General features: G+C 37.0%; 1 protein-coding gene across 1 annotated transcript in view; it reads left to right on the top strand.

Moving 5' to 3' along the window:
• DENND1A (DENN/MADD domain containing 1A) overlaps positions 1 to 16,223 on the top strand; it is a gene marked incomplete at its 5' end in the record, with an annotated part of 202,056 nt that overhangs the window by 31,359 nt on the left and 154,474 nt on the right. The window lies entirely within an intron of this gene.

Below are 16,223 nucleotides of genomic sequence, written 5' to 3'. Positions count from 1 at the left end.
TTTGCGCATACAAACTTAAAGGGAAAGGAAAATAAAGGAGGCTAAACTTCTCAAAGTCAGAGTAGATTTAAAAACATTTTCCCTCTTGATACACAGAAAGAATATTTTCTGTGTTAATAGCAGCTATACATTTTTTAAGAAGAGAACGTGTCCTAAGTTGACAGATTTAGATTTTAAAAATCACTTGTGAATATTCAAGTAAACCGGAGAAAAAAACATAGAAGGGAATAGCTACATCCATGTTTTTCGTGATTAATCTAGAGCTGTGAGAAATGTATAGACTGCAAATCAGTCAAGTAGGTTTATTTCTTAAAACTTCTGGTTTATTGTTTTTTGGAAGAAAAAAAATTTAGAAGTGCTAAGTCACTGAAGATAAGGAATACACACTATGAAACCCTCGATTTTTCTGCATGTATTGTGTATGCAAAGGAGAGACGACATGCGTGTTAGTGTGGGCGAAAATTGTTTCTAGCAGTCAAACATTTATGATTTAATCCAGAAGGAATATTTGAGTTAAATCAACACAAGGTAAAGCACTTATTAGTAAGGAAAAAAAAAAAACCCACCTCAAGTTTTTTTATTCATCTAAACTATCAGTGCTTGTTTTTACATACACTGTATTTCCCATGTACCAGCACATCTGATCAGAGACCCTCGCTGCTGCTAGATGTTTTATTCTGTGTGTTCTTTGTACCTTACAGTAAAAGAATCTGTCACAAATTATTGTGCCTCACTGCTTTAGAAACTGAGAAAAAAGGGAGGTTAGATTGACATCTGTGACTGAATAATGATGACCAGCCTTTTGGCTCCCCTTGAGCCACAAAGCTAGCATTGCCTTTAGAGAGGAAAAAGGAGTAAGAAGAAAGGGGAGGGATAAAAGAGAGTTACAAATCTGTGGTCCCGGAGATGTATTACTGTTGGGCCAGTTGTCTGCGTGGTATGATAATCCATTTTGATCTTCTGTCTTAATTGTCTGCTAAAGACAAATGGGCAGTAAAAGTTCATCAGTTTCATCTTTTGCTTCTCATTTAGAGACAGAATAAATGATCCATCGCTACAGAAGAAACCTTTCTTTCTGACACGGAAGTAATGCAGACCCAACACGTTTTATTAAAATATTTCTCCCTCATTATTTCAGTCCTCTCAGCTCTGATAGATCTTACTGTTTCATGAAAAATGTAATCTGAAATGTAAATAAGGGGTTTGATACAAAGTAAGGAAGTAATGAGCAGGCTAGCCACATTGTAGGAATTTTGATTGTAATTACTGACAAAGTGAATTCTGTGTGTCCTGATTTTTTTCCCTCAAGTTGTCTTTGACATGTTCAGACCACAATGACATCTACGGTTTAAATCTGTTAAATAACTATATAACGGAATATTTTATAGAAAATGTCATAGACGAGGTATCGTAGGAGCCTTACGAAGGAAAGAAAATGCTAATGATTGCTCCAGGCCACTTGAAATGGTTAAAACTAGGGATTTTTTTTTTTTTTTTTGAATGGCAGGAGGGGGGACTAAAGTAATCTTGAGATACATTTTTAAATATAAGAGCATATTAACTTGTTAGGGTGTTTTATAATAGCTTTTAAGAATAAAATGTATATTTATGTGTATGTGGTTGTACCTAACATGAAATATGGTAATTTTTGGCGTTATAAGCAACAGTTTTTCAGTGCTAGCTTTTTAGCAATGGTCTTAGAATTTAAAACAGATGAGAACTCTTAGTTGTTCTTTATAAAATACAGTCACTATAGGTAGAAGTATTCTTTAAAAAAATTGACCGAAGTCAATGGTCTGGCAGAAAAATACTTGGGTATTACTACATTTTCTGCTTTGGGTTCCTAATAAAGCTATAGTAATGAAATTAATTTTTTGTAGGGGAAGTCCTGTGCTGTTGGAATATTATAAATACTAAACTATGACCAGGTCACTTTACCCTTATCCCTGCATGAAGTTTGGCTGTCTGCTATTTCGAAGATTAATCCCAAGATTAATAGGTATCCTGGGGTAACTAATTTTAATACAAGGAAGTTTGTTGCAAAGGTCTGACCTTCTATCAGAAAGGATGTTTCAGCAAATAGTTAATGTATAAATATATAAAAATAGAAATAGTCAAGCAATCAATGGAAGGTGGAGCAGGAGATACACAATTTTGTAAAACACAATATATTTTTTAAATGGCTTTTTTTGTGTAGCGCATCATTTGGTTCCTTACTGTTTTAATCTTTATAGCTCATCTGGAACGGAAAGAAAAAATTATGTGGTGGTAGTTCCCATTTGTGAGCTGCTTCAAGTGGGTATGATGACTTGCCTATAATTTGATGAACTATTGTATGTATCAGTTAATTACTACAAGAATGACTGAGGTTTGCATGCTTGCAAGCTGGTACTTATGCAGATTGCTAGTTCAATTCTGCTAGTAATTTTTCTTTCCACTGGCATTGAAACAGCGTTTATAATGAAACCAACAATCTTTACACATTTATAGAAACTATAAAACTTTTATGGCAGTCTTTATATAGAAACTAATGGTCTTTCTTCTACAAAGTCTATGAGCATTGTAGAAACATTGCATACAAGGAAAAATAAAAAGCACCCTTTCTTTGTGTCATTGTAAGAGTTGTGTGGTTGGGGAGTTTTTACACAGTGCTGGCCATTAATGGAGCCTAGACCCACCTATCTTGCAAAATCTGTGTGCTCTAAGAGGACTTAGCTGCTTGAACAGGGATGATTATGATCCAATTTGATATTTCTGAATTGCATGTAGTATTCTTAGTATAAAGTTTTTGCCTTTCAGGTTGCATACACTGCACGATGAAACCTGTCTTAAGAGTAATTTAAACTGATAGCTATCCTTTCAAGAGTAGATGAAGTTGAATTGGAAGGGTTGAGTAATTAGTCATTCAGAACATCTAGAAAAGTGGTCGTAGTGTTCTGAAAGCCACTTTGTAGTAAAACCAGGGCAGTGTAAACAGTAAATATATGAAGTATTTGATACTCACTTCTGAAGCATTTGATACTCTCGGTTTGCATAGAGCTATCGTAGTGCATTCATACAGGAGTCTTTTTAAGTGAAAGCCTAATAAAACTTAATGTAGGGTGGTTACAAACATTTTCCTTGTACAGTGACCCCTGTTGACTAGGTAGCGGTAAAATAGCAGCATGAAGGAAACCTTTGTGTGGGGTAGGCAAGCAGTGTGTGTAATGTGGAAGGAGATCGCCTTGTGCCTTCCGTGCAGGTAGTACAGCTGCTGCTCCACTGAAGCCTTCTGGAGACAACGTACCCTATGAGGACAAAGCTGGGGGCTTTGGTTCAAGTCCTGAGGGCTAGTGGGCAGGACTAAACTGTGGGCTTTGACTATAGAACTGAGTATTTTCTGAATTCAGAGTATTTTTCTAGACCAGATGTATCTCCTTTGATACAGGAAAGTGAAGAAAATATATATTCTGCATTTGCTCTGTCTTATTCTGTCATCCTTGTCATATGGTACAAGTTGTTTTTTCATTAACTTTTCTTTAGACCAAGTAGACGAGAGGTCAGTTTTTCTTATATTTCTATTTGTGCCTTCTATGTTCTTCTCTAGTATCATTTAACTAGTATAAAAAATGCAGAACCTCTTCAAATCTGCTGTCTTTGTGTATATAGTAGGGTATACTGTCCTGATTCTTAGTGCATTACAAGGCGTTTGTGCTAGATAGAATTGCAAACCTTGAGAAATACATGGCAAAGGTGATTTGCATCTTAATAGAACCTTTGACAAAATCTGTTCATCCAAGTTCCATTTTAGAATTGAAGTTAGTAAATCTAAGGATTGTACTAGTTAATAATTATAGTAGAATATTCTCATTTCTATAATGAGATAATTCAGCCAGAGTATATATTTAGCAGCCTAATAGAATATCTGGTTTTAGTAATCCATCAGATCTGCACAGAATTTCATACAGCATCGTAGCACTCTAGGTTTCTTTAGTATTTTGTGTTTTTATTTTGCTGCTACTCGGTGATTGGCCACAAAAGTCATTGCAGTGGATTTGTGTGAGCAAAATAGTAAGTCAGTCTTTGTAAGGGTCCCTGAAAACAGTTAGTCCTGAAGTGTAAGGCGTGCTGTTTCTTTTTTTTTTGCCTTCAAGCTAGTCATCGAAGCAGCTACTCCATTCCTTCCTCTCTGTGAAAGTGCTGAGATGCAGATGTTGTTTTCCCTGTTTGTTGCACCAGTTTGCAGAATGTTTTTCCAGTTACGATATCTGTATCTCAGCAATCATGGTGCAGGGCAGGAGCGTAAAAAGTAAAAGTGCTGAAAACAGATGGTAATTAACTGCCAATTAATCTTTTGAAGGAGCCCAGGAGGTGCCTTCATTTTGGCCTGAGAGTACCTGAGATAGTGTTGGACTCTAAACTTCTGCCATGTCAGAAGTTAGAAAAAGTCTCAATAATTGGGTTCAAGTGTGGGAAAACATAGTTCAAGTCACTTTCTAAACAATTTCAGTTTTCTTTGATGTAAAACTTGAATCGATATTGGAAGTTCAATAAACACAATTTGATTTCACCACAAATTATTCAGCCGGGTGCAAGTATTACTGGATACAATGGTATGGCCTTTGTTATACAAGAGGTCAGGCTCGGTGATCATAATGGTCCCTTCTGGCCTTAAAAATCTGTGAATATATGAATAATTTAAAACCTGTGCTGCCAACCCTTATTCGTTGAGGTAGTCACATTAAAATCCTGTGGGACTGCTCATGTGAGTAAAGGTTGTGGGATCAGGCCTAAAGTGAGTAATCATTATCACTTATGTTTAAATTTATTGATAAAACTATAAAATATTCACTTCTAGTAAAGATGGGGTGCTTTAAAATGGGAGATGCTTGTGCAGTAATATCCTACTTCGCTTTGTTAAGCTAGTCATTGTCAAAATAGTTTAGAAAGTTCTCTTGCTTCAGTCTCCTGAACCATTCAGTCCTGTACTGCTGCTATAGATCAATTTACAAACAATTTCAATGTTTAAAAACTTGCAATATGTAGAAATTATCTTTGTTTTGTTTAAAAATAAAAATAAAGTTCAAGTGCCTAACATTATAGTGGGTATAGGCACATTAAACTGTTGTCACCACATCTCGGTCCATCTAACGTCTTCCGTGCTGTGAGTGCGTGTGATGGTGTGCGGGAGCCCTGGGAAGTACGGACCTTTGCAAACAGTAGAACTTGTTTTGAAACCTGGTTAAAATAAGCATCGGCAGGTAAGTGGTGTCATCAAGATTAGAGTTATGAATCAATACCAATTATGCCATGTCTTTATGTTAACATAAAGTAGTTAAACAATTTTTCAGTTGATTAGAGATCACTTTTAAATCAAGAGTTTAGTGCGATAACGTAGTTAACTAGCTTAAAAATCTGAATTGCTGTTGACTAAGGCTATTTTTGGGACCATACTACTAAACGAGCATTGATAATATGCTGTCTTGGAGCTTTTTGCCCCTTAATATGTTTTCTATTCCTTCTTTAGTGTAGCTGTACCATTTTAACAAAGTAAGGGGAACGTTGGTTTTGTAGCTCCTAAAGTAGTCATTAGTGCTTCAAAGTTTTTTGTGCATGCGGAGGAGGAAACGGTTCTTTGGATTCCTGCTCTTGCACCTTGTCTGCCCGTACCCCGGGGTACAAACGCCTCGGGAAAATGGGATAAAGAAGGTAAAGCTTCACGGAAGGTGCTGTAAAGGCAAGAAGCAAGTGGGAAATAAAAGCATACTTTTTATTTGCAGAGCATCCCGTGGCATGTAAAAGAGCATCAAAGCACACAAACCAGCTTGTGCTTTGTTATTTAAATGGATTGTCGGGTTCTCGTAGCCAGGTGCTGGTGCATGTAAAGGGTATGGGAGAGAATTCTAGAAGATTGCTGTCCCTTTGTGTGGATTTCCAAGGTGGCAGGAGATTTCCACTGCTTATTCTTGACAGCAAAGGGACTTTTAGTGTTTGGGTTTGGGGCGGTATGGATAGAAATGGAACCGGTTTTTTGTTTTTTCCAAACTGGAGAGTCTTGCTGTGTGTGATACCTGCGTTACAGTAGGCATGCCCTGTTACTCGCTGCACACCCCCCACCTCCGGGGATGAACTGTAAGAGCAGGTAGTCTGGCCATTCTTTTCAGGAGGAGCAATTTTATATTAAAATGTTGCTTCTCAGTGAAGTCAGATGGTGATTTGTAACTTCAGTAGTACCAGGTATTGAGTTGCAGTGACCTGCCCAGTTAGGAGAGCCCTCCGTGTGCCCTGGGGAGGCTGCAGGGCAGGAGTGCCACCCAGCACCGGAGGCGCGCGTGGGAATGCCCGTGAGCGTGCGAGTGCTGAATGGCACTGTACGGAATGACACGTTACTGTGGCGTAGCCGAACAGTAGAGTGCAAGCTATGGAACGTATTAGCTGTGAAAGAAAACTAGTCTATAAGAGTATGTATAACTGGAATGTTGATATTTTTAAGTATTTTAATTTCCTGGTACTGTCTTTTCTCATAGCCGCTGTCACGAGGTCTATGTCGGCATGTTTGCTATTGGTTTTAGTATAACTTTGGAATAATTTCATGCATGTATAGCGCAAAGCATTCGGATTACATGATACCGTAATTGAATTTCCCAGATTATTTTGCATGCATTACTCTCTATTCTTTTTTTAGTTTATTTTTTTAAGGAATGATTGGAAAGTAGCCTGAAAGAGAAGATTTGTTAGCAATTGATAGATGAGATTAATTGATGTTCTCATACCCAAATTATCACATGTGTCTGGGCAGCAGCATAGAACTGGTAGCATATTACAGAGAAAAGTTGGAAATTATTCTGTGTTAACTCAGGGAAGTCCAAAGTTCTTAACTTTACACTTGGAAAACTTAAGTTTCTAAGTTCAGTCATTGTTGTACATATCAGCTGTCTTTTCTTCAATTAAAAACTGCTTTCCGTGGCTCATGAATGCTTTTATAGCTTTTAGGTTTTTGATCACTGTATGCTCTAGCATATTCTCATATTTGGAAATCTAAGAGCTGTGAAAATACTGGTAAATTTGAAAAGCTGTATCCTCTTATAACCTTCAGTTACCTACGGTGATCGCTGACTCCAGCTCATCTCTGGAAAGTTGAATGTTAGAGAAGTTCTTTCCCTGGGGGCACTAATGTCCTCATCGTATATCATCATTTTCTCCTTCCTCTCCTTTAGAGAGTTCTCAAATAGGTGCGATGTGAATGTGAGTCTGAGAAACAGGTACTCCTGAATTTTAAAAATTGGTCACTGTTGCCCCCTTTGGGATAGTCGTTCAGTTTTGTAATGTTTCCTCGGCTGCGAAAAGCAGATAATACCTGTGTAACAGAGTTGTGAAGTAACTTCGTTAGTGATGAGCTTGAAAGCTCATCCACAGCTACGTGTTCTTCTCTTCGGCAGTAAGGAGGATCTTGGTCATAGCAATTAGAAGACTTGTGAGAAGGCAAGTCTGTGAATTCTATCAGTTGCTGGTACTTGGTAACACTGTGGAAGATCTTTGCATGGCATTTTTCTTAGCGGTCACATTTAATTTTTAGGTAACAATTCTAAAAGTGTTCTTCTGTTTTCTTTTAAGCACAATAGCACGATGAAACTGTTTTTTTCATTACTTCTCAGGAATTATGTATTTTTTTGAGTTGTTGGTTAGGGTTCCCAGTCTGTAGCTTATTTCCAGCTAAGGATGTCACTAATGGAGAATTTATGATATGGAATGACTAACTGAATTCAGTATATGCTCTAATATTCTCTTTGGTAACCAGTACAGGAAGAAATTGGAGTCTAATGTTATTCGTTCACACTTTTTCATGCTTTGAATTTCTATAAAAGATCTTGTCAGTGAAATGACTTAATTTTGGGGGGAGAGCCGGTAGAATTGCTGTAATATGGAAATGGCAGAGAAGTGATACTGAAGTCCTTTGCACAAAGGCACAGAAGTTGTTGGCAAATTCTCACCTTTGCTTCTTCACCATAAAATTCTGCTGTTGTCTTTATTTAAACTGTTTTCAACATTGCAAGTTTCTTCACATCCTTTTTCTTGAGCAAAGGACAGGAGTGGATTTTTAATTATATTTACTATTCATTGAACTGAGATTTATGTTTGTTTTGTTTCTTTTGGTTTTTTGTTTTTTTGGCTGGCTGTTTATTTATAACATCCTAGTGATTAATTTTTTCCTTTAATTTAGTTTCTTGTCTGTTGTGCCTGGATGCTGCAGAAGCATATATCAAAATTTGCACCCAGCTAGAAGAGATTACAATCTTTAGAAGCCAAAACTGTTTTCTGTTTTCCTGCCCCCTGAAAAATGGATCTGCTGTCGGGGCTGAACTATGATGCAGAATTATGAGGGCGCAACATAATTACGTGGGTGGGATTTGATTTTAGGTTTTCATTTAGTTTTGGAGCTGTGGCCCTTCTCTTTTAATGTATTATATTTGTGTGAATTAATTCCTATGGTTTGCATTATCTGATTCTAGTATAGATCAAATCTGGCCCAATCTTGTAGAGTATAGCTGAAAATCTAATTGGAGTAGTGCCGTCGTCATAGTCTCCTGTGATCATAAAGTTTGTATTTGATAAACAGAGCTCATTTTCAGATATTCTAGCAGATACTATTTTGGAGTATTTACTTGCATGTACTTTTAGAAAGGCTGAAGAGTGGATGGTGCAGAAGTGATTAACAAAGCATGATCTTGCCCATTTATGTAAACAGGGTCTTTCTTTTGTGAACGTGTCTTGTTAACTGTCCGTTGCAGACCTTTATTGGTGCTTCTTGAATAATTTGTTTAAACTATACAGTACAGATTCCTTATTTTAGCACTAAGGCTTACAAAGCCTTCTTTTAGCAGCCTTTAATTTTGTACTTATGTATGTGACATAGCCTGTGGCTGTGATCTCTACTGTGAATCTGCAGTTGTTTTGGGATGAAAGAAGAAGGCAGCTGGAAACTCGGTAGCTACATCTAGCTGTCTACCTAGAGAAGGCCTTGATTTCAAGTTTATCTAAACAAGCTCGACTAATCCCAACTATCTAGGGGGATCCACTGTCAAAACAAGCAGCATGGCCCTAAGGCAAACACAACCATACAGAAATGAAGGCTGGGACTTCCAATACTCCGATGACTGCATACTGGAGGCTTTTTTTCCTGAAAGAGAGTAAGAGAGGTAGAATTTGCATAATGCCTTTTCATTGGAAACTTTTGGAAAGCTGACAGAGGTCCAGCTTATAGCTCTGTAGCCACAATACAGAGTCTATAGGAGAATCCTTGAATGACCTAACCATATTGAAAGAAAAAATGAAAGCATCGAAGTATAGCCAAGTGAGTGTGGAAAAGAGGGCTGCTGCATTGTCTAACATCTGCTCTACTTCTCGTTAGTTTTGTTCTTTGGTATTCTATGTGGACTTTGGAGAAACCTAAGACAGCCTAACATGAATCCTATAATCTTCCTTCTGAATATTTATGTAGTGTGCCAGCCTCTAAGCTGTCCTTTGCATCTTCCCACTTCCCCCTCATTTTCATGCTCTCAAATGAGGCCAACATTTCAAAAGCTAAATAAATGTTTGTGAATGTTTATAAAAGATTTGCATAAATTTGTCCTTGTTTGACAAAGATCACTTTTTTCCTATGCCAGTTCTGAAATTTTTTAAAGGTTTCAGTGCTTGTCTTGACAACAAAGTCCTGCCTCGGAGAACAATGATTGCTGATTAAGTGGGTATGCAGTCCTCGCTGAATAGAGCAGTGGAGACCACGTCTAAAAGGGCCAGTCATCTTAAGCCAGAATTATAATATTTAACAAACGTTAACCAAAGTATATATTTAAAGCTTTCTTTTGATGCAGTATATCTGTGCAATTGACTTATGCTGCGAGAAGTATGTGATTATCTTTTCACAGCTAATGGTTCTCACCTAATTTGTCCTGAATGTGGAGGTGAGAATATGCCTCGTGTTTAGTCACTGGGTGTTTAAAATATATTTAATTCAATTAGTATTCTAGCTTTCTGATATTGACACTTATCTTTACCGATTGATCGATGTTTATGCACATAATTGGACCTGATTTTTTTCTGCTTGTTCGTATAATTTTTCAATTCTTTGCGATTTAAGACTGGAACAATTATTCTTACCACAGTAGCTATAAATTTATTATGTTCTTTAATTTATTTTTTGCATGCTAGCTAAAATCCACTTGTCTTAAAAGAAAATCTTAACCTTATTGAAGACATTTATAGAGGAGATCTCTTTGAAAAACTGCTTAAATATTTGGTTTTTCTACTAGAAAAAAAGTAATAGTCGTTTCTGTTCTTTTGTTCTATTAGTTGAGAGGTTGAAGTTGTCATTAAGGCAAAAACTGGAGCTACTTCTCTGACACAGTTTTTATCACATCTGCTAGGCCTGTGTCCCAGGAGGAGCTGTGCAGAGCAGCGAATTCAGCGTAGGCCCATTATCTACTGGTTTTGCGTATGTTGTAAAAGGAGTGAGACCTCAGGGAGGCTCGGAGCCTCCTCCCGTGTAATGGCCAAATCAGATTTGAAGGACTGGTGGCAGGAAAGCTTTGGCCTTGGGGTGTGAATTCTAAGAAACAGAGTCACAATTAGGTTTAAAAAATTCAGGGATTTTGAGCTTTATCTTGAAATATGTTTTTAGTAATGCATGTAGAAAAGTTGCCCATCTGTGCACATATTTTGTACGTTTAAAATATTTAAATGATAACAGGCCTCAGTATGCTTAGAAAATGTTATTTATCTCATGCTCTTGTTACCAGGGATGTGTATTTATGTGTTGGGTTTTTTGTTTGATTTTAAAAACCAGCATTTTCCTGAGAACAACTGGTTACCTTCAGTAAAACGATGCCATTTCATACTGGGTACTGTTCCCCTTCTCACCCTCGTGCAGGAAGAAGTGACTTTTGTAAAAGGAAAACGCTCCCCTAATTCAAGCTTAATGATTGCTCCAAAAGAGCAAATGGATGTGCTGTAAAGTTGGGTTGGAATACTAGTAGAATTAAAAAAGTAGAGATAGAACTAAATTAAGGTAACTTAAGTTAATGCTATTAAGCAAATTATGCTCCTGGTTTTTCGGGGCAGAACATTCTTTTAAAGAACTGATTAGAATTCATTCTTAAAATATTTTGGCCATTGTAAAAATCATTTAAGTTCAGTACTGCTATAAAACGTAAAAAGATTTTATGAGAAAATGAATGCAAGATGAAATTTAACATAAATATTTTAGAAGAGCAGTTGTTTGGTTTTTTTAAAAGAATCTGTGTTGTATCATTTTTTTAAAAACTAGAAAAATCTTTAAAATCTAGAGAAATCTTACGTTTCAGTTTATTGTTCTCTGCTTCATCAGGTTGCAAAATCTCAGGTTTTTGTTGTGGCAGTGTGACACTGGCCCCTGCATGCAGGATCCCTTCCTTTTAATTTGAGAATTAGTTTTTATAAGCAGCTTGAATTGGAATGCTGCTCCTGATTTTTAACTACGTAATTACATGGCATTTGTTAATTGATGAGAATAATCTGTAATAATAACTTTAGGAAAATTTGATGTAAGAGAATATAAGCTGACACTAATAATAAATACAATTTAAAGTTTAATTTTTCAAAGTACAAAATGTACTGATTCCTGTCTGTTGCTCATAGCTGCGTTCAAGTTAGCAGCTGAATTTCTTGTGCTGGCATTGCTTTTTTGCGTTTCTAGTCTTTAAATAAAATTTTGAAATGAGACCTTTTCCCAGCCATTGTAAGTAGTTGCTTTGTAAAATGTTTAAAATAGTTAGCGAAACTTGTTACTGAGGTGCTGATTGTGCAGAAAGATGTTCCCTTACCTAGGAGAACGTATCAGAGTTTCCCACCAACTCGGCATGGCCGGCAGAATTTATGGTGTTCTAGATTGTTCTGTACTTTTCCTTTCACCACCCTTTGGGTTTTAAACCGAGTTGTTGTCAGGTTTAAGGTGGTTATTTGGGTGAACTGACAGCTGTTTTGAATTCTTAAACCTGTTGTTGCATTGCAGTGGATGATTTAATTAATTGTTAGCTTAAGATTATTCAAATAGATGTATTAAATATGTTTACAGTTTTGTGGCTATAAAGTGGACTAATGTACAACCCAGATTTCAAAATAATTGGATAATATTTTGCTTCGGTTAAAGCAATGTCTTAGCACTCTTTTATGCTATATTAACATTTTTTCGTTATGTTTAAATTTGATGCTGTTTCTGAGCAGAATTAAAATCCTCTTCAGTTGCCTGCTGGTCACACCGGGATGCTGTTGCCTGTTCTGGCTTGCCTTGAGCCCTTGAGCTGTCGGCGTTCTCTTCTTAACCCTCCTTGCTCTCCGCTCTCTGCTCCTTCTGTGTCACTCCGGTGATGTGTTCTTGAAACTCTCTTCATGCCCCTCCATGTGAAGATGGATTTCATGCTTGTTTTGAGGATGCAGATGGTATTTCAAGCTGGATAAGTTGAAAACTATTTGTATTTCCACCCTCTCTGTTTAGTGTTTTGCTTCCCGCAACCTCCCCTGTACTTGAGCTCAGGGAGATACACCAGCATTCATCGCTTTCATCGCCCAGTCACCTCCTCTCTCCATGGAAAACTCCTCCTATTTGCAGTGCTCCATTCTCTTGTAGTATTTGAATTGTCCTCCTGTAAAAACGTATGTACTTTCTGAAATATGGCTGTGAGTTTTTTGTATTGCTTTTTTGTGTTCGCTCCCTCCATGATCCACAGCTAAGGGTCTGGTCTGTACTGGGTGGTCTTTGCAACTTCAGCTTGGTTTTCCTCAGGTTTCCCAACAGGCTTCCAAACGCAGGTCCCCAGCCTGTTGGGTTTTGTGGTGTATTGTTTCCCTTCTCTGACTTGCATTAATGTTTGAGTGTTTTGCCTTAATTGTTCATCGTTTCTCACAGATTTCTGCCTGTATTTTAATTTCTTTTGTCTCCAACTTAGACTTCTTCTTCCACTTTGAAGGTTTAGTGCATGTCTTTGGAAGAGTAGATTGTTTGCAAGTCTGCTGTTCTTGCATTAGACCATCAATTTGCATATCATTTAATCAGTGCAGTTTTATTTAATTGTAGCTGCAGCATGGGATATCTGTTACCCATGTTCATTTGAACAGGAGATCCTGTATATTCAGGAGGCCCTGAAGTTGTTCCATTGACTTGGAAGTGGGACCATACAGGGAAAGTTTTAAAAATAAAAAAGATACAGCTGTATCTGTTAAGATACAGCTTGCATATTAAATTCACAAGTGAATATGCAAAATTTTTCAGCAACGTTGAGCTTTCTTTACTACTTCATCTCAATGTATAGATAATTCAGGACACAAGCCGAGTGTGTGTTGTGTGTATGTAACAACCTTGCTTTCCATACGCTTTTGAAGTCTCTCTCGTGTGTGTGGAGGAAATCCTTTCAGAGACTGCCTCACCTTCATACATTGCGGTGTGACACAAAAGGGCTGAACGCTGTGTTCCTGCCTCATTTATTTTGAAAACTTTGCTACTGAAACCAAACTTAATCAATGAGCTCTGTGTTGTCTCCGATAAGTTATGTACCGGCTTTATTGATTGGGAAGGATTTTAGAAAACCCGTGTGGGGTTTATAATGTCAGCAGTGTTTTGATTATGAAAAGAGTTGGAACCCTGGGACAGGGAACCAGGTGGTGTATGTCCTAAAGCCACTGGTGACACGGCTGGGCTGAATCCCCCGAGGGGGACAGTTCATGCCCTGCACTTTAACTGTGGTGGCTGGCTGCTGTAGATGCACTTTTTGCTCATTAAAATGTTAAAAATCAAACTGCATGTAAAAAGATTTGTGAAAATATAAACTTGGGGATTGATCCAGAAAACTGGCACGTGATACCCTGGAGACGCTGCTTTCAGCTCCTGGGTAATTTACGCTCATCAGCTGTGAGTGCTGGATTGTTTGGGGGGGTTCTTTTCCTCTTTTTAGGGTGTTTTGCTTTAGAGGCATTTATGTAGGTTTTTCTGTAAGAAGATAGGCATAGGGGAATAAAATAAGAGAACGGGCTATTGATACTACCTCTGTGTTTCGTGTCAGGTAAACATAAAAAGGGTTTTAAGATGCTGCCACGGAGGGATTCAAGGTTTGGTTTTGTTACGGTTTTGGTTTGAACTTGTAAAGAAATGATGATTTTTCTATGCCGTAAGTAACCGCCAACCTAAAGAGGTCTTGTAGGAAGTTGCATATTATGTAGACACCGCTAATCTTTCAAACCAAGCAGTATTTTAAAGAGGGAAAAAAAAAAGGCAAAAAAAGCATTACATTTATAGTAATGAGCTTGCAACTTGAGCAAAAATTGAATAGTTGTCCAGTAGTTCTATTTCTTACATGCAAAAAATCGGCATTTTTGCTAAGTAAAAGCTAATTCTGTATGCGATTATTTATTTATTTTTTAATAGTTAAAATTTAAAAATATGTCTCTGGTTAACCTGTACTAGTCTCAAATTTAGTTGTAAATCAAGGCAGATAAGTATTGGTGTATAATGAGCATCCAGTTATGTCCAATAACATTATAAAAGCCACACAATGATATCACTGTAAAATCTTTCTTTAAAAGTCAAGGCAATGTATAGTGGCACGGATTCAGTATATTGCCACTAAGGAAGCTATAAATATCAAGAAACAAGTGCAAAGCAAGTTCTGAGTAATACACTATTATCCTATAGTAACACAATGCTGATGAGATGCTGAAGTGTTCTATTATGTCAATGTTTTCACTTACAGTTACAGTAATTATTTAAATCATCAAAACAAAGGAGAGAATATATTCTGCCATTTTGAGGTGACCGATGGCTTGTTATCTTTTAATGCTGGCTTTGTTTCTAAAAAATAGATGTGCAGTCATTATTTTGAGGACAATTTGTATTGATAATGGTAATAAAAATATAGGCACTTTCCTGCAGTTACAATTTTGATTCTTTTAAAATTCTGTTGTGTTGTTGTTGTTTTGGGTTTTTTTTTAACATTTTAAGCATTGAGATTTCAATTGTGGGTAAAGGACAACTGTGTAATAGTTAAAATTTGTCAAGATGTAGTTTTTGTGCACAAGCACTCAGAGTTGTTCAGCAGACGGTTGGTCCTCATGGAAGTCGGTGAGATTCTGCACAAGGGGGAACCCAATCACATTTGTGAGGCCCTTACTATCAAGGCATTATTTTGTATCAAAATGCATATTTCTGCAGAGTTTACTCTAAAGCCTGTATAGCTCCTCTCCAAGTTCCCTGCTGAAATTGAAACTTCTTTGCTTTACGTGGCATTCTTCAATAGATCCTTTCTTGTTCTTTAAAAACAGGAGGTTGTTAAATAATCTATCAATAAACTGTCAAGAAGTCAAAGCTTCCATATCTGTTTCTGCCTGAAATCTTAAGAACTTGCCACATTTTAGTTGTCAAGAAAGCTGCAAAGAAGAATCTCTGAGCAGTTGAGCCGGAAACCATTGCTAAGAATGGGATGTGCTTATCTGAATTATGTAGGAGAAACATGTTCTTGCGAGGAAGTCAATATGTTTTCTGCTTCATTGAATAGGTTATTAGATTGATGTAGTTTATTTGTTGAATGATGGCATTGGTTTTAGAAACAAATGAAGCGGGAAGCATCAACTTAGTTATTGATGATAATTTATTACTATTGGTCAGAAAAGTGCTGGGTTAATCAGAGGCTTTGTCATTTAGTCAGGGTTATCTTGGTTCAGCCGAAAGCAGAAATATAGTTCACATTTCAAGTCTGAAATATTTAAGTGTGAAGGAGAACGAACAGTGAACTGGCTGGCTGTAAAGGTCTGCAAACTGGGTAGACCTTTTGTGGTGGGTTGTGGATTATAGAATCCAAATTTTGAATATTACTATTTTGAATAATAGTCCATTTGAATGGGCTACTTCTGTCTATGAATGGAACTATTTTGGAACAAACATGTTTCTGGTTTTGCCTCTTTAATGACTGTATTTGTTTAAAATTGTAGAATTGAAAATTATTAATTTCTCTGCTGATCATGTTTTCAGTTTTCATATTGGTGCTTTTTATGTGAGATCATGCGAAGGCTTAAAAGTTTGTCTGTGGTGCTGTTTTACAACATTTAGAAAAAGGTTTTTAGGTTAAACAATTTGTATTAATTTTAATACACATTACTTTAATCAGTCTTGTAACACTCCGATTTTCTTTCTAGTAGCAGTAGGCAACGTTAAACATTCCTGC

The sequence above is a fragment of the Charadrius vociferus genome, unplaced genomic scaffold (genome assembly GCF_000708025.1).
Source record: "Charadrius vociferus isolate BGI_N301 unplaced genomic scaffold, ASM70802v2 scaffold549, whole genome shotgun sequence".
Classification (NCBI taxonomy): Eukaryota; Metazoa; Chordata; class Aves; order Charadriiformes; family Charadriidae; genus Charadrius; species Charadrius vociferus.
This window is presented reverse-complemented; position numbering and strand designations above follow the sequence as displayed.